This window comes from Grammomys surdaster, unplaced genomic scaffold, assembly GCF_004785775.1.
Source record: "Grammomys surdaster isolate TR1022 unplaced genomic scaffold, NIH_TR_1.0 139, whole genome shotgun sequence".
Classification (NCBI taxonomy): Eukaryota; Metazoa; Chordata; class Mammalia; order Rodentia; family Muridae; genus Grammomys; species Grammomys surdaster.
Genome location: NW_021604597.1, coordinates 1,772,995 through 1,791,205, shown reverse-complemented (window position 1 = coordinate 1,791,205; position 18,211 = coordinate 1,772,995). Strand labels below are relative to the sequence as shown.

Here is an 18,211-nt window from a genome sequence, read left to right as displayed (position 1 = left end):
TATTTTATAATTATGAATCTTCTCCAAAGATCCAATTTCCATTTACTTGGAATTAGACATTAAAATGTCCAGTTTGTGATAAATGGGGGTGAGCTGCAGTGTGGAGGGCTGCAGTGTGCAGAGGCCTGCAGTGTGCAGAGGCCTGCAGTGTGCAGAGGCCTGCAGTGTGCAGAGGCCTGCAGTGTGCAGAGGCCTGCAGTGCGGAGGGCTGCAGTGCGGAGGGCTGCAGTGGAGAGTCCTTATGTGTGCTTACTTAGCTTTCAGACTCCTTCACTGCCTCTCAAGACAAGATTCTAAACCTCAAACATTTGCTAAGTGTGATGGCTCACACCTGCACTCCCAGCTCTTGTGAGGTTGAGGCAGGAGGATCATTAGGTCGTCATAAACTGTATAGTTAGAGCCTACCTTAAAAACAAGACAGATGGGCTGTAGATGCTCTGTGGTTAAGAGGGCTGCTGACCTTTTGAAGACCTGAATTTGGTACTCAGCTCCCACACCCAGATGCTTACAACTGCCTATAACTCTAGCTCCAGATAATCCAAAGCCCTTGTCTAGATTTTGGGTACCCAAGTGCACACATATAGACATGCATAAAGTAAAAAATGGCCCAAAGCAAGTAGTTGTTCTACTGATTGATAAGAAAAAATAAAAATGAACCATTTAAAGTACTATTTATGTAAACATCAGTGCTTTAGTTGTTGTGGGTTTGTTTGTATGTGTTTGTTGTTGTTTCTCGGCAGGCTTTCCCTGTGTAGCCTTGGCTGTCCTGGATCTCAAGAGCAGTTTGGCCTCAAACTCAGAGATCCAGCTGTCTCTCTGCCTCACGTGTACTGGAAGCAAAGGTGTACGCCATTACTGCCCCTCAAACATGTGTTTTATATAGAGAAAATGAAAAATATGTTAAAATAGGTCACTAGGAAGGATTTTTTGTTGTTTTTTTTTATTTTTAGAAACTGTAATATTCTCTTGTACTGAAGATTTTCTTTCTCTCTTTCCTTCTTTCTTCAGGTTTTTTTTTTTTAGAAGAAACACTAACACTGGGTGGTGGTGGCACACACCTTTTATCTCTGCACTCACCAAGTAGAGGCAGGGCAGATCTCTGTGTGTTCGAGACCAACTTGGAATACAGAGCAAGTTCTAGGACAACCAAGGCTACACAGAGAAACCTTGTTTTGAAACCAAAAAAAGAAAGAAAAAAAAAGGAAGAAAGAAAGAGAGAGAGAGAGAGAGAGAGAGAGAGAGAGAGAGAGAGAGAGAGAGAGGAGACAGAGACAGAGACACACACCCTCGGGGGGGGGGGGGGCTGGAGAAGTGGCTCATGAAACAGAAAAACTACAATAGAGAATCTGTCTCGAAACCAACATGGAAGATGAGGACCAACACCCGAAGTTGTCTTCTGACTCCACACACAGTGTGTGGTGCACATTCACACATGTGAATGTGCACACATACGTACATACATCATACACATACAGACACCTACACATCATATACAGACACAAAATAGAGTGCTCATGAAGACAAAACGATTAAAAATACTTACAATTTTGCTAGATAATGGTGTATCTATTACAAATGTTACTAATTTGGTTGAGGAAAGGCTTTAATATAATGATGTACACACTAAAAATTAATGCCTAATTTTTGGAGTTCACAACAGGAAGCTATGTGACACATGCACTGTGGGCAGGAAAATGGTTACTACGTTGAAGCAGAATAATAATGAAACATGTTTGCTTCTGTGATGAGAAGATAAAATCTGCTTTTCCATGAACATCCCTAGAGCAAACCAGTTTTGTTAACTGTAGTCCCTAATGTTGTTCATACTTTGGCCCCCGTCTCCTCTCTTTTATCTGTTATCTGACCAATTTTACAGGCTTTACGGGCGCTGCTGAGGAAGGAAGGTTGTAGTGTCCTAGGTTATAGCTAAGAATGTTTTTACCAAACATACTTGTAGGCAGGGCCAGGCATCCGTCTGTCTGCACGCACTGAGGGCCTGCTGTGTGCCAGGTCAGAGCTGGCTTTTCACGTGGCAGACTAGAACCTTTGCTCTCAGTAGGCCTTCAGCTTTGTAGAAAAAGATTAAACAAGTTTAATGCCATATATGGCAATAGAGAACAAGGGAATCCCTGAGATCAGAGAATGCCTCTCTGAGAAAGCTGTTTGTGAAGGGTTTGGAGTAATCATCCAGGTAGAAATGGAAAGATCTAGAAGAACGAGGCTTCTCATTGTTGCCAAAGGAGATTCAGTGTGGGGAGAAAAGGGAGTAAAAGGCTTTTGAAGCTTTGTGTCCAAGTCCAGGGAAGTAAAGAACGGTCTGTAAGTTTTAAGCTAATTAAAGCAATACATTTAGTTGTTTCCAAAATGTTGAGTACTATAAATAAAAAGAGAGTCAGACAAAGAAACACCTTCCACCATCCACTCTGGGTTGAGGTAAAAGTTGTAGCAATTAACATACATAGTTGGATAGGCATCCTTTCCTTAGGAGTGAAGAAACTGGGCATCTTGTACAGTGCTCATGCAGAGGAGGAGGGGTCAATGGCCCTCACTGTCCTCCATTGCATTGTTGAGTGTGGATGTTACTGTGACCTGGATGAGACACAGCATCTGCCTGATTGAGTACCATTCTGTTTGTTGAATTGAAGGGATTATGTAGAAACATTATTTTAATCATTTGGGCTAGGAAGTCTGAGTTAATTTTTTTTTTTTGTTCTGATATCTATAAATGAAAGTTATCTTGGGATGCTTTCCCTACTTTTCAACACTTTATACATGTAGCTGTTTACATTTTCACAGGCATCACGGAGAGTCAGTGTTTGGGGCCTTATGTCCTACTACATGCTACAAGCATAATTATATATGGAAAGGTTATGTTTAAGGAAGGACCCGTACAATAAAATATGTAAAAATGTTTATGATGGATTTTTGTTTTGCTTTGTTTTTTTTTTGGGGGGGGGGACAGGGTTCCTCTGTGTAGCCCTGGCTGTCCTCAAACTCATAGAGTTTAGCCTGCCTCTGCTTCATGAGTGCTGGGATTAAAGATGTGTGCCACCACTGCCTGGCATATGGCGAAATTAAAGAAAAAGTAACATAGAAATTTAAAACGTAGACAGAAATATCAACAAGTGCCCGCGGAGTTGTTACGGGTTTTGTAAACCTTGGCAGGAGTGTAAGCTAACCACCCAGCTGGGCACTCTCCTGATTATTCTTGCACCGTGGTTCCCATAGTAACCGTGGGGCGGAGTCACTGCTGCACTAGTGTGAGATCCTACATGGTTGTTTTAGTTGCCAAAAAGAAGTGAACTTTTATGTCTTACTAAATTACTTGTAATTTTTTACAAGGATGGGGGAAAAGTGGTTTAGCACAATAACCATGTATGCATCAGCTTGAAGTAACTGATAAGATGTGTGCTAAGCAGTGTGCATGCGTGCTAAGAACAGTGCTTGCTAAAAAACACAAGAAACTGCATGAGACACCTAATATCAGTCACTCAGGTAATATAAAGGTGGTACATGTAGTGTCCCATCTGTCATTTTTATAGGGAAATACACACACGCATGCGCACACACGCGCGCGCGCGTGCGCGCGCGCACGCACACACATATGGTAAAAGTGATAATTTGAAGCAAGGCAGTACCAAAATGAACAGGGACTTGTGACATACATCCTATTTAAAGTAATTATAGATGTGTGAGCTAGCATGTCTGCATGTGTATTTGTTCTTTCTCCTGACTAGGAAGCTGTTCTATGTAAATGAAGGGCCAGTTATCCTTGTATTCAGGCTTAACTGCATGTTAGCTTTCTTTGCTGGCATATGCAAATGTTTGTGGCATCCGCCTTACATATGTCTGTCTTTGCTCATAACAGATGCTGGGCTACACATGCCGTGTGAGGCCCAACTAAATGTGCATGGACTAAAGTTAGGACTTAAGTATATTCTCGGTTGATGGTTAAAAGGTTCATTTTATTTTGGCACCTGAAGAATTAGTGTTATTACTGACTTGGGGTAGCTTTTTCTTCCATTATTAAAGTGGCATTTCTCTGTAAGTTTTTCAAACTTAAGAGTTTGTTCTTAGTAGTTGAAATGGCTGGTGCAAACAGTGCTCACTAGAAAGAATAACAGTACTGGTGGCAGATATAGCTCAGTGGTAGTGTGCTTGCCCGCACGTGCAAGACGTGTTTGGAATGCTCACTGTGGAGCTGTGAATGACAATGACTCCAATAGGCTCATATATTCGAATACTTGGTACCCAGCTGGCGGTACTGCTTGGGAAGGATTAGAAGGCGTGGCTTTGTTGGAGAAGGTGTATCACTTGGGGGTGTTTTGAGGTTTCAGACCACTCTTGCCATTCTGAATCTCTCTCTGCCATGTGGTTCTGTCTCAAGATGTGAGTGCTCAGCTGTTCTAGGCCCATGCCTGCCACCGTGATCCCCACTGTGATGGTCATGGACTCTAACCTCTGACTATCCGATGTGGTTTTGGTCAGAGTCTTATCACAGCAATAGGAAATAATTAAGGCACTCCCTTTAAGTGCTGTTGGCTTTTGCAGGCTGGCATCAGAGATGTTTCCCATTAAGCTTTTCTTTGAATAAAGATGAATTGCTGTGATGCGTCCATTTTCAGTCATTACATCTGTGTTACTGAAACAGCTGTGAGAACTGGGACATGAAACATGGCTGCCTGCTTGGCCCTTTAAGTGGTGAAAAAAAAACAATCTTTCAAATGCATTGTGCTAGTTTTTCATGTCATTTAGTTTCATTGAATCTTATATTGATTTGTTTTTTTATTCCCCCTATCTGGATGACAGAACATCTCTTTTGAAAAACATTGCTTTTCAAATCTGAGCATATATTAGAATTATTTGAAGGGTTTGTAAAAATACAGACTGCTGCTGGGCAGTGGTGGCACACACCTTTAATCCCAGCACTTGGGAGGCAGAGGCAGGCAGATTTCTGAGTTCGAGGCTAGCCTGGTCTACAGAGTGAGTTCCAGGACAGCCAAGGCTACATAGAGAAACCCTGTCCCGGGAAAAAAAAATACAGACTTCTGGGATAGAATTTTTTGTTTTTCAAGATGAGTTCTTGTTATGTTTGTTACTTAGGCTGGCTTCTAACTTGTAAGGTCAAATGATCCTCCTGCCTCAGCCTTCCTAGTATATTGGGCCACAGCTGGTCACCATCATATCTGGCATGCATGTTTCTGGTTTGGTGGGTCTGTGGTTTGACTTGATGATTTTCAGTCTAATAAATCTTTAGGTGTTAGTAATGTAGTTGGTTTTGATAGTCTCCCTTGACTGCTGGGAACTCTTATAGGACAAGGGAGATGCTGTTGCTCTGAAAATCCAGTGAGCATTGTCATTTCTTCCTCTGATACAATTACTACAATAGTAATGTGTGTGTGTAAAAGATACTACAGCTCGTTTATGTCCTGGAAAGAGTACAGTGCATTATTAACCTTAATTCTTGCATAAGGGCTGTTGGATCGATGGCTCAGTGACTAAAGGTGCTTGGCCTCACACTTGGAGATGTGAGTTTGGTCCCTAGAACTCACGTGGTAGAGGGAAAGAACTGTCCCTGAACATTGACACCGACGTTTGGACTGTGGCAGGGGCACTTTTCTAACATACAATAAATCCATGCAGAGTAAGTAATAAAGTTGATTATCTACTATGTATTAGGTACTACTTAAGGTGTGGGCTACAGAGACAGACAAGAGAAGCAATTTCTACATTTTGGAACTTAATATAGAGAACATGTAAGTTCAGTATATTTCAAAGCTTTGTGTCATAAATCAGATTCTGTAACAACTGACAGTCTTCTTTAGATAACATTTGGAAACAGAAGTAAGCTGGTGGGTCATTGTTCTCAAGCAGTGGAGGCCAGATGCCTTGTCCTGTTTCCTTACAGTTGAGATGCTTAATCTTAGTGTAGGTCACATTAAATTTTATCATCAAACTCAGGCATGGGGATGCACGCCTTTAATCGCAGCATTTGGGAGACAGAGGCAGGTGAATCTCCATGTGTTTGAGGCTAGCATGGTCTACAGATTGAGTTCCAGGACAGCCAGGGCTATATAAAGAGACAGGGGAACAAAAGTCTTAAAAAAAGAAAAAGAAAAATGAGTAAATTCAATATTGAGGACATGGTTGACAGGCAATTGCTTTAGGGGGAGAGAAGCTAGCGAGTCAAATCAGATAAGCTAACATCCTAACTGCCATCAGTGTGTGTGTGTGTGTGTGTGTGTGTGTGTGTGTATAAAAAATCATGCATCTCCCTACCTTTCTTTTACCTTTCTCCCTCCTTTCTCTCTTTTCCTTTTCTACCTTTAAAATCACTCAGGTGAGTTCTAATTGTAGATAGAATGAAATTCAGTAGATTTATTATTATTATTATTATTATTATTATTATTATTATTATTATTTGCAGTGCTGGCTGGGGGTTAAAACCTCTGGCCCCATCAAATGCAATATTAAGTGTTCTACAGCTAAGCCAACCTGTTTTGTTGTTGTTTTGGCAGGTTCCTTCCTGCTTTGGTTTCTGCCTTCTAAGTGCTGGGATTATGTGTCATGATTGCCTGGAGTTACTCTGGGGACTGAAGATACTGAAACTTGCCTCCTTTCAAATATTTAGAAGTAATAAGGGCAAGCAAAACCAAAAAACAGCAACAAAAATAACAAAAAACCCCAACAAAATCATTATTATATTGCTAGAAGTAGTTCTGATGGATTTTTTTTTCCTTTTTTTGTTTTTTCGAGACAGGGTTTCTCTGTGTAGCCCTGGCTGTCCTAGAACTCACTCTGTAGACCAGGCTGTCCTCAAACTCAGAAATCCACCTGCCTCTGCCTCCCAAGTGCTGATACTAAAGGCGTGCACCACCACTGCCCAGCCTGAGGATTTTTTTATATTAACATAATCTACTCTCAATAACACCATGCTAAATAACTTCTGAGTGTAGAAGCAGGTATTTAAACTCAGAGTTAGCAGGCTCAGGAGCTTACCATCAAGCATCGTGCCGTGGTGACTCATGTTCCCCCTCCACATGCGAGCACACATACTGACTTTGAACTGCTTCTATTAATCTATGTTCTGTTGGATGTTGGAGACATTGCTCAGTGGTTAAGATCCTTGCTTGTTCTTTCAGCAGACCCAGGTTTGTTTGATTCAGCACTTGTATGGTGGCTCAAACATTTTAACTCCAGTTCGAGGGCATCCAGTGCTGCCTTTGATCTCCACACGCACTGCTTGAAAGTTGGTGCACAGACACATGCAGGCAAAACACATCTCACATACATGAAATAATTTATGTATACACACACAGATTAAAAAAGCCATCTTTTAAAAAGTTCTATTAGGTCATGATAGATGCTAATTTTTTAAAAGTATGTATTTTATGTGTATGAATGCAAGCCGCATGTGTAAAGGTTACTTTGGAGGCCAGAATAGGGCATTGGATCTCCCGGAGCTGGGAGTGCACACAGATGATTGTGAGCCACCGGATTTGTGTGCTGGGAACCAAAGTGGGGTCTTTTGAAAGAGCAGGAATTGCCCTTAATGGTTGAGCCATTTCTTAGCCCCAACATAATCTGTTCCTGGAACAGATTGCCTTCCATTTTTCAGTTTCTCTTTTGACATTTTTCTCCTAGGCTAGTATCTACAGCTTTGAGATAAACTAGGTAGTAAATACTTTCCAAAAATTTAAACCACAAGAAATGGTTCAGATTTTTGGAAATGTGAAGTTAGTGTAAATTTGGTGGTTTTGTGTAGAGGAGAAAGAAAAGTGTGGAGACTGTGAATGAGATTTGGGAATGAGAAAGGTTGTGTGCTCCACAAGTCGCTGTAAGTTAGCCAAATTGATTCAGTCTGGCTGTGGTTTGGTGCCATCTGGTGGTGCTTATGGTCTTTGTTGTCTGGAGTAGCAGATGGGAAACAGCTTTTTGTTTTTCTTTTTGTTCTTTTTGAGCTTGGGTGCTGTGTAGCTCAGGCTAGAGTCTCTCAATGTAGTAGAGTGTTATTTAAACTTCTCACTCTGCCTCTCTTTCACTTCTGATGTGTGGATTATAGGCACGAGCCACTCTGCTCAGCTCCTGAATGCATTGGCTCTAAGCCACTCTCTCTCCCTCAGTAACAACATCTATGGGAGAACCTGTAATCCCAGTACTCAGGAGGCTGAGGCAGAGGATTGTGAATTCAATACCAGCCTGGGCTATACAGTGAGACCTTGTTTTAGCAAACAAACTTCACTGTTACTCGGGTTCCTTATGAAACAGCAGTGTTTTATGAATAGCTTTTGCCACTCTCTGTACCTGGCATCATGTCATTTTAACAGGTGGCAAACAGCTGTTATAGGGAAGAGAGCTGTCATGGTCAGTACCAATGCTGGCCCCACAAGGAGTTTCAGTTCATAGGTGGGGAACTCATTGGATTCAGAGGGAGACTTAGGGATTCATGAACTTTTACCCAGCTGTATTATGTTTGTATATATTTGATTGAATTTTCATGCTGTGCTCCATAAAGTTACAACAGGCTATTTATTTATTTATTTATTTATTTATCATGAACCAGGAGAGAGCACTGAGAGCTTTGTGGTTTATTAGAGACTGACAAACTGTGTAGGTGAAGTTCTCGTTCTTCAGCTGCTGCAGTAGGTGTAATTAGAGAGAAGGCCAGAAGGGATTAAGTCAAACAGTGTGAGTAAGACAAGTTGTAGCTTCCATAGCGAGTGAGGTCGCATGTGCCTGTGGTCCTCATTGTCTCGAGGGTGAGGTAAAATTACAATGATCATGAGTTTGAGCCAGTGTGGGCTACGGTACAAGATCAAATCTAAACCAAACCAAACCCAAGAAATATAGCTTGGAAAATACTAAACTGGAGGTTAGATTAGGGAATAAATTAATTTTTTCCAACAAATGGGGAAAATGATAGGTGTCAAAATCATAAGCCAGCACAATAGAAGTCCAAATTTGTCAGATTATGTCAGCCATTCGCTGTGATCTTAAGCACATCTGTTCTTTATAATAAATTCAGCAAAGTTGACCAAAAAGTAGAAACAGGTGATGTATAACAGATTTTTAAAAAACCAAAATAAAATTTATAAAACAGGTAATTATTTCAAAAAATAATAACTGAAGGAAATGGCAGTAATAAAAAGACTTTAGGGTGCATATTTTGGATTGAGACAAAGGGGCTCTTAACACATTGACAAGGAGGAGTTCTGAAATGTAACTATTAACTTATTTGTATTTAACAACAGCTGTGAAGCAAAAATGAAAATCCAAGGTGTAAAATAGTTGCCATGATTAAACGATAGTATTGGGGAGGGGTGTGCAGAGACAGTCTGATGGTTAGGGGCACTTACTGCTTTTCCAGAAAACCCGAGTTCAGTTTCCAGCATGGTTCCACATTAGGTGGCTCATAGTTGCCTGTAGCCCCTGTTCTAGGAGGTCTGACACCTTTAGCCTTGACAGAAATCTACATGCATACAGCATATACTCACACAGACATATGAATTTTAAAAAGAATCTGGCTGTTTAGTACCAGCACATGCCTTTATCCCCAGACTCAGGGAGGCAGAAGCCGGTGGATCTCTGAGTTTGAGGCCAGCCTGGTCTACAGGGCAAGTTCCAGGACACCCGTTCTAGGACAGCCATGGCTACATCCTCTCTTGAAAAACAGACAGACAAACTAACAAAAAACCCAAACAACAACAATACAACAACAACAACAAAAGAGAGAAAGAAAGAGAGAACTCTTTAAATCTTTAAAAATAAAGACTGTGGAGTAAAGGTACTTGCACCACCACGCCTGGCAGCCTAGGTTGGTGCCCAGGACCCACGTGGCAGGAGAGAACCCCTGCAAATTGATACCCTTAAGTTGACTTTTGCCCTCCACAGGTACACCATGGCCTGAGCATGGTCACACGTGTGAGTATGTACAACACACACAATAAAATGAACACAACAATTTTAAAAAAGACTTAAAATAGAACCTATCTCTTAGTATATTCTGTGGTGCTGGGAAGATGGAGACTCACAACCATGCATAGCTCCAGTTCCAGAACATTTGATGGTCTCTTCTGACCTCAGCAGGACCCAGGCATGTACATGGCACACATATGTACATACAGTCAAAACATACATACATACATACATACATACATACATATAAAAATAAATCAAATCTAAGAAAATTTTTGGAAATAAAGATTAGTATTAGCTGTGTTTCATACCTCAATGTTAATAAAGTACTAATAGAATAAAACCATATACAGTAGCCAATAGGAACCAGTTATAGGTTTTCTTCTTTCATTTGTTCTATTTGAGATGGGGTTTCAAGTAGCTTAGGCTGGCCTCAAGCTTTTTCTTCACTAGAGGCTGACTTTGAAGTCCTTCCCTGCCTGCCATGTCCCAAGTGCTGGGATTGCAGCAAGCCGGAACGTAACATACATGTAATTGTGAAACCTTCAAACAACAATATCAACATTAGCCAAAGACAAAATAAACCAGAAAAAAAGGGATGAATTATTCTAAAAAATTTAAGGAAAATAAGAACAAAAAGACTGAAGATGCCCTGCGTGGGTGATAGTGCTGTTCCTAGAGCCTTGGTTCGCTAAACTAAAGTCCCTGGTCAGGAGTGGGTACCTCTGTGGGAGATGTTGGTTGGTTGGCAGTCTCCAGAGTCCCTAGAACAGAATTGGCTCTCGCCATTCCTGTTGACTACCTGCCTGCAAAGGTGGTGAGACCCTTTAGCTGAAGACCTATACGTTGTTTGCAAGACCCAGAGAATAATTGGAACTGAGTTAGAAACATCTTGTCTGCTGGCTAGCTTGCTCAGTGCTGGACGGCGCCATGCAGGTTGCCAGGAGAGAAGGGCTTTAGTAGTTTTATACAGCTCTGAATACTGTGAACTTCCAAACCAACCGGCTAGGAAAGTGTGTTCACTGTCTCTGCTTGGATTTTAGGCTGGTAACGTAGGAGGGAAACCATGCATGGAAGTTTCAAGCTCATCAAAAACACATGGCTGTGGAGTTACATGCCCTCCCGAGAACGTAGCATTGCTGTTTAAATTGATACGGCTCAAAGTGCCGTATGAGCATGTAGGCTCACGTCCACAGGCAAGCGCCACACATAAACTCTTAATGACAGAAGCTTCTCTTCGCTGTGAACTGTGGTGAACGTAGAGCCCCACAACTGCCTTAGGTGCTGAGAATAAAGGATGGATGAGTGTTCAGCCCCAAACAAGACATTTCCATCACCACCTCTAAGGATCAGGAAGCACCTCAGAATGTGAGGTGGGAAGAGTGCAAGAGCTGGAAAATAAGGAGAAGGGCTGTGTGCCCATGGGCCCGACAACAGCGCTTGCTGTCTTGAACCCAGGAGGATCAGTTACCTGCACTAGGCACTGTACACGACTAGACCTGTCAACAGACAGTTGTGGGTAGGGGACGGGCTCAAGGGTCCCTACTCTTCCATGCTGAACTGCTGGATGCCAAAACGTTCTAGGAGGGGAGAGTCTTTGCTTTTAGTTGTGAACCTATTGGTGAGCCCACTGTGCTCCGATGGATAGTTCCAAACCCATGATCACACAGATGGTCCTTGATAATTAAATTCAGTGGTTCACAAAACAAAACATCATTAATGTGGGAAAGGCATTTCTAAGGAGGAGGGGGATAACAGGAGTGGAAAGGAAGTGTAATTAGAATGCAGTTTATACATGTGTGAAATATTGACAAATAAGAGAATACCTGTAGGAAATTTTTAAAGTGAAATCAGGGCTGTGAGGTTTTGAGTGGGTAAAAGCACGTGCCATCAAGCCCAACATCCTATGTTCAGTCCCTGACACCCTCGGAGCTCTAGGAGGGGGCTAAGTCACCCAGTTGTTCTCTGACCTCCACACATGTGCAGTGGCGAGTGCCTACCTCTCCCCACAATAAAAAAAATTAAAATGTAATAAAAAGAAACATAAAAATTTGGTGACACTCTTCCACGACCATAGCTTCATCTATTCCAAATAAAGACAGGCAGGTGAAGTCCATCTAAAAATACAGCGAATTCACAGTAAGATTGCAAGGGCAGTTGTGATGTTAGAAAAACTGTTAGCGCTGAAATCACTATGTGATTAGACTGAGGGAAAAATACATGAGACCGTTTCAATAGATCCAACACACATTTGTTAAAATGTATTGTCTACTGACAACACTTAATTGAAACCTCATAAGGGCTATTATCAGAAATGTACAGTAAATTGAGTATGGTGGCTCATACTCAGTATAGTAAATACCATTTACATTACACAGTAAATATCATTTGTCAGGTAATATCTGTACACGTTAGTGTTACAGGAGGTCCTAGCCAGTGCAGTAATGCAAAGGGAGTTTCTTTTGCTGTGATAAACACCTTGACTGTGACCAAAAGCAACTTGTGTAGGAAAGGGCATATTTCATCTACAGTACCAGGTAATGTCCATCACTGAGGGAAGTCAGGACAAGGACTCAAGCAGGGCAGGAACTGAAACAGAGCACTGCTTGCTTCCTAGCTTGCTTCCTATTGCTTAGCTTATTTCCTTACAATTCCAGGACCACCTGCTCCTCGGTGGCACTACCTGCAATGATCCCAAACCAATCACCAATTAAGACTCTGTCTTACAGGCCTGTCCACAGGACACTCTGGTAGGGGCATTTTCTTAATTGATCTCTCTTCCTGACCTATGTTAACTTGATGTGAAAACTAGCCAGCATAGGAGGGAAAGACCGTGTTGAGTATGGCTGAGCTGTAAACTACTTGCTTTGTATGCACAAAGCTCTGAGTTCAATTGCTAGTACCACGCAGACACATTAAAACAAATGTCATTCTTTGTAAATGGGTTAGCATTTAGAATCTAAAAGACTATTCATATATACTTTTTTTTTTAATTCTCTCATATATTACATTGTCTCCCTCCACAACTCTGGGTCCCACTGCCTCTCTCCTCCAGATCCACTGCTCTGTTTCCCCCTTTTTTTTTAAAAAAAAAAAAAAAAGAAAAAAGAAAAAGCAGGGATCCCAGGGATATCAACTGAACATGGCATAAGAAATTATAATAGTAAGGCTAGGTACAGACCCTCTCATATCAAGGTTGGATGAGGCACCCAGCAGGGAGATAAGGGTTCCCAGAGCAGGCAAGAGTCAGACACCCCCATTCCCACTGTTAGGAGTCCCATAAGAACACCACGCTACACAACCATGACATACTCAGAGGACCTAACGCAGACCAACACAGGGTCCATGATTGTTGTCTCAGTCTGTGAGCCCCTATGAGCCCTGCATAGTTGATTCTGCTGGCTGGGTTCTGTGTCATCCACCACTCTGGCTTCCGTAGCCCTCTCCCTCCCTCTTCTGCAGGGTTCTCTTGGCTCCGCCTAGTGTTTGGCTGTGGCTCTCTGGATCTGTGTCCATCAGTTGCTGGGTGACACTTCTGACAATTGGGCCAGGCATTGATTTACTCATATTTACCATTAAAGTTGCTATGGAGGTTCATCATACAAAAAATAAAAAGTATGAGGTTTGCTGTATACAAGAACAGTAATCCTCCAGGCGGTGGTGGTGCATGCCTTTAATCCCAGCACTTGGGAGGCAGAGACAGGCGGATTTCTGAGTTCGAGGCCAGCCTGGTCTACAGAGTGAGTTCCAGGACAGCCAGGGCTACACAGAGAAACCCTGTCTCAGAAAACCAAAAAAAAAAAAAAAAAAAATCTTCATTAAATATGTAGGAATAAATCTGACAGCACAACACTTGACCTGTTTACCACAGTAATGACTCACTCATTGTAAATCTAAGAGATCTGAATTATTTATTTATTTTAGTCTTTAATTTAAAGACACATAAGGAAGCTGAGCATGATAAATCTAGTCTTCTTTCTCCAGCTAATGTAAAACCCACTTTCATTCTTGTCAAAAACCATGAGGATTTGCTTTTGGAAGAATTTGACAAGCTGCTTTTAAAAGAACTTTAAAGTCTAGGCCAGTGGTTCTCAACCTGTGGGTAGTGACGCCTTTGGTGAACCTCTATCTCTATAAATATTTACATTATGATTCATAACAGTAAAATTACAGCTATGAAGTAGCAACAAAAATAACTTTATGGTTTAGGGTCACCACAACATGAGGAACTGTATTGAAGTGTCACAGCATGAGGAAGGTTGAGAACCACTGCTCTAGACAATTCTTCGAAAGCAGAAGGGCCTGTGTACTTGTCATCTGTCCATAAAGAATGATTTCTGGGCAGGAGGAAGGGTGTGTGCTTAGTATACACAGGCTCTGTATTTAAACCCCAGAAAGAAAGGAAAGGAAGGAGAAAAGAATGTGAAGCTGTGGAAAACATAAAACATGGGCATAGCGGGTAGGGCATGCCAATAATCTCAGTACTTGAGAGGTCACAGCAAGTTCAAAGCTAGAGCTGGAGAGTTTCTGTGTAAGAAGAGAGAAGAGAGGGCCTGGAGAGATGGCTCAGCAGTTAAGAGCACTGGCTGCCCTTCCAGTGGGCCAGGGCCCCATTCATATGGCAGGGCCCCATTCACATGGTGGTTCTCAACCATTTGTAATTCCAGTTCCAGGGGATCCAACACCCTCTTCTGGGGTCTGTGGATATCAGGCATGCGTGTGATATAGATTTACATTTAAGCAAAACACCCCTCCATACACCTAAAATTTAAAAACAAAGTAATTAAAGCTTGTTTTTTTAAAAAAGTAAATCATGTGACATGTATCTTGCAAAGTTATTTCCTTTTTGACTTCAATGATGAAGTGTTATCACAAGAGCTGTAGAACAGAGTAGAGCCTAGAAGCAGACCCCCATACATACAGAGTCAAGTGTTTAAAGATGAAAGAGGGGCTGAGGTGGTCGTGTACACCTTTAATCCTAGCACTCCGGAGGCAGGGGCAGGTGGACAGGGCTGCTCAGAGAAACCTTGTCTTGAAAAACCAAACCAAAACCAAAATATTAAAGTGGGTGGAAGGGAGGAGAAAATGTGAAAACAATTTAAAATGTACTGCAGGGAAATCATTTTGCAAGATACATGGAGGGTCTAGAAACAGAATGTGTATGTCCATATGTATTTATAATAGACATACATGTGGAAAATAAGGAGTAAAGACAGACTATTTATTAAAGCATATATATGTGCTTTATATATGTGTGCATACATGAACACGCATGCACACAAAGGATAAATAGGGCTTGTAGAATTGCGTCTGTTTTATGCTTAAGGGATTTATTCCTTGTCTTTTGCATATATACTTATGTCTAGCTCCCATGTAAACATCCAATTTAACTTGACTAGTGAACTGTTTAATGTTTATACCCAATTATATATCTTTATATCCTGATTAATTGCTATTAGATGTCTCAGTTGCCTGTATTTCTAGAAAGCACTGTTGTTACTATACTTGCACGTCGCTTAGCATACATCTAACCAATTACCTCAGCCGCGGCACATGGTCACTGTGCTAAGTCACGTCTCCCTCTATGGACACGGTCACATGTGAACCCCATTGCAGTTAGAGTGAATGTTACTCGTCCTTGGTCCTCACTTCGTCTTAGGAAGGTCTTTAAGTTCTGTACGCATATTCATGCATGATGTATTTTCTTACGTTGTCCTTAAGTAGTTTTAGAATAAGATTACACTGGCCTCAGAAAATACAGGTGCCTCTCACTTATGTTTCCCTGTTTTCAGCAAAGAATTGTATGTCAATTAAAACTGATGAGAAAGGTATTCAAGCCTGGAGTTTTTGAGTAGAGAAGAGTTTGGACAATATTTTAAGTTGTTTTTTTTTTTTTTTAAACACTGTTTCTGTTCTTGAAGTTTACCATTCAGCTAAAGCATGCGTATACTTTCTAGTGATTGAAAGACTTTATTCATGTGCCATGTTTAATAGCATAAAGTTTCCTACAGCATGTTACTGGATAGTGGCTATCAATTCAGTATTCTGTATTCGATATGGAGATATGTATATATTATGATACATATATATGTATAATCGGTCCGTACTATATTTTCTCCTATGATCTTGCTGAGTTAAATCCCCTTGGCTTTATGAACTTCCTGTTTGTAGTTGTACTATTTCATTTTACCTATTCTACTTGCCTTTCTCCCTCTTTTTTTCTTTTAACCAGTCTTTCCATCTTTCTGGGTTGAATACTTATTTTATTTTATTTTATTTTATTTTATTTTATTTTATTTTATTTTTTTGAGATAGCATCTCTGTATATATCCCTGGCTGTCCTGGAGCTCATTGTGTAGACCAGGCTGGCCTTAAACTCACAAAGATCTGTCTGCCTCTGTCCTTCAGTGCTGGGATTAACTGTGCACACCACGCCACACTGCAGCTTATTAATTACTTTTTTTATTAATTACTTTCCTGACTGCTCAGTACTGGTTTAGCTGTGTCACACATAGTTTGATGTTTTTCATTTTATAATTAACTTCTGAATATTTCTTTAAAAGTTTAAAATTTATGTGTGTGTGTGCACCACACAGGCGAGTGTATAGACTCAGTCCTTTATCAACTGAGCCATCTTTGCTAGCTCCTAAATATTTATTAATTCTTCTTAATTTACTTCTTATCTGAAATATTATTTAATATATCTTATATGGGAAGATGGGTATAATTTGACATCAAAAATTGAAATTTTATAGGATGACCAATTTGAGTTATATATTACAACCAGCTGGCAGAAGATACCTGAAACATATGTCTTGTAATCTAGAATATGTTACCATTCTACAGACCAGAAAAGACAGTCTAGCCTACCCAGCCAGCCCAGGCCATTGACAGGACCTGGTATCAATAGAAAAAAAAGTGAAAGACTCTTGAGGACAAAGCCCCTAAGTTTGACACACCTTCCCCCAACCCCCATGCCTGCAATTCCAGTGGAGTCAGGAGTTCAAGGTAATCCTAAACTACAAAGCAAGTTTGTGGCTAGCTAAAATTACACAAGACTTTGTGTCTCCCCATAGCCCCCAAAAGTCTTAGCAGGATGTATAGCTAGTGGCAGAGTTCTCTGAGCATGTGTGAGGCTCTAGGTTCAATCACTACCACTGAAAAATAAATGAAAAACCAAAACCCAAAAACCCTCTTAGAGAAAGGGAACTGGGCTGGAGAGATGGCTCAGCAGTTAAAGAGCATGTACTGCTCTTTGGCAGAACCCAGGTTCAAATCTCAGCAACCATTGGCAGGTGGTTCACACCAACCTGTAACTCCCAACTCTTTGAGCACCTGCACTCACGTGCACATACTATACACAGTCATAAGTTAAAATAACAAAAAGATATCTTTAAAAAATTTAAAGCATGAACAACTTATCTAATAAGAAAGAAATTTGGTGAATACAATTGAGTAAATTTATGCATTGAAATGCCTTGTAGAATTTACACAATAGCTGGGTGGTAGTGGCTCACACCTTTAACACCAGCATTGAGGAGGCCGTGGCTGATTGGTCTGCAGAGCTAATTCCAGGACAGCCAAGGTTACAAAAAGAAACCCTGTCTTAAAAAAAAATTTTTTTTTAAACAAACCATGTATTTAATTACATTAATGTCAAGTATGTTCACACAAATAAGTGAATATAGTCATGCAACAGTATAACAACTTGATTCAAAGAATTGATTTGAAGAATATAATTTTAACCCAGCCCTTCCATTATTACTTTTTAACAAGCTACACCCCAATTTTGCATTTTTAAAACACCAACTATTGCCTGGTGTGTTGGTGCATGTTTATAAACCTAGTACTCAAAAGGGAGAAGCAGGTGGATCTCTGTGAGTTCAAGTCCAGCCTGGTCCACAAAGCGAATCCAGGACAGCCAGGGCTACAAAGAGAAGTCTGTCTCGAAAAACAAAACAAAAAACTCAAAAAAGTAAAGCCAACTATTTACTATCCCCACACAGATTTCAAGGTGTGTGGCTTTGATGCATGGTCCTGGTTCAGGGGCTTTCTGGTTATCATCTGAAGACTTGCTGAGAGCTGTCTCCCACACAGCTCACTGCACATGGTGCAATAGGAGGATTACCTTTATTCCCGCCCACTGTCTGGCTTTGCAGACTTGTTGGAGTTTCTTGTGACACAGCATCTGGTCTCCTTTTAGGGTCCATTGCCCGTCACTTCAGCTTTAGTCTGTTTGTTAGGAGAGAGGATTTAAGTCTAGGGGGAGAATGATAAAGCTACATATCCTTGAGGA

At 41.0% G+C, this 18,211-nt stretch overlaps 1 protein-coding gene across 5 annotated transcripts in view; it reads left to right on the top strand.

Moving 5' to 3' along the window:
• The window catches only part of Elf2 (E74 like ETS transcription factor 2), an 86,861-nt gene that overhangs the window by 42,160 nt on the left and 26,490 nt on the right, over positions 1 to 18,211 (top strand). The window lies entirely within an intron of this gene.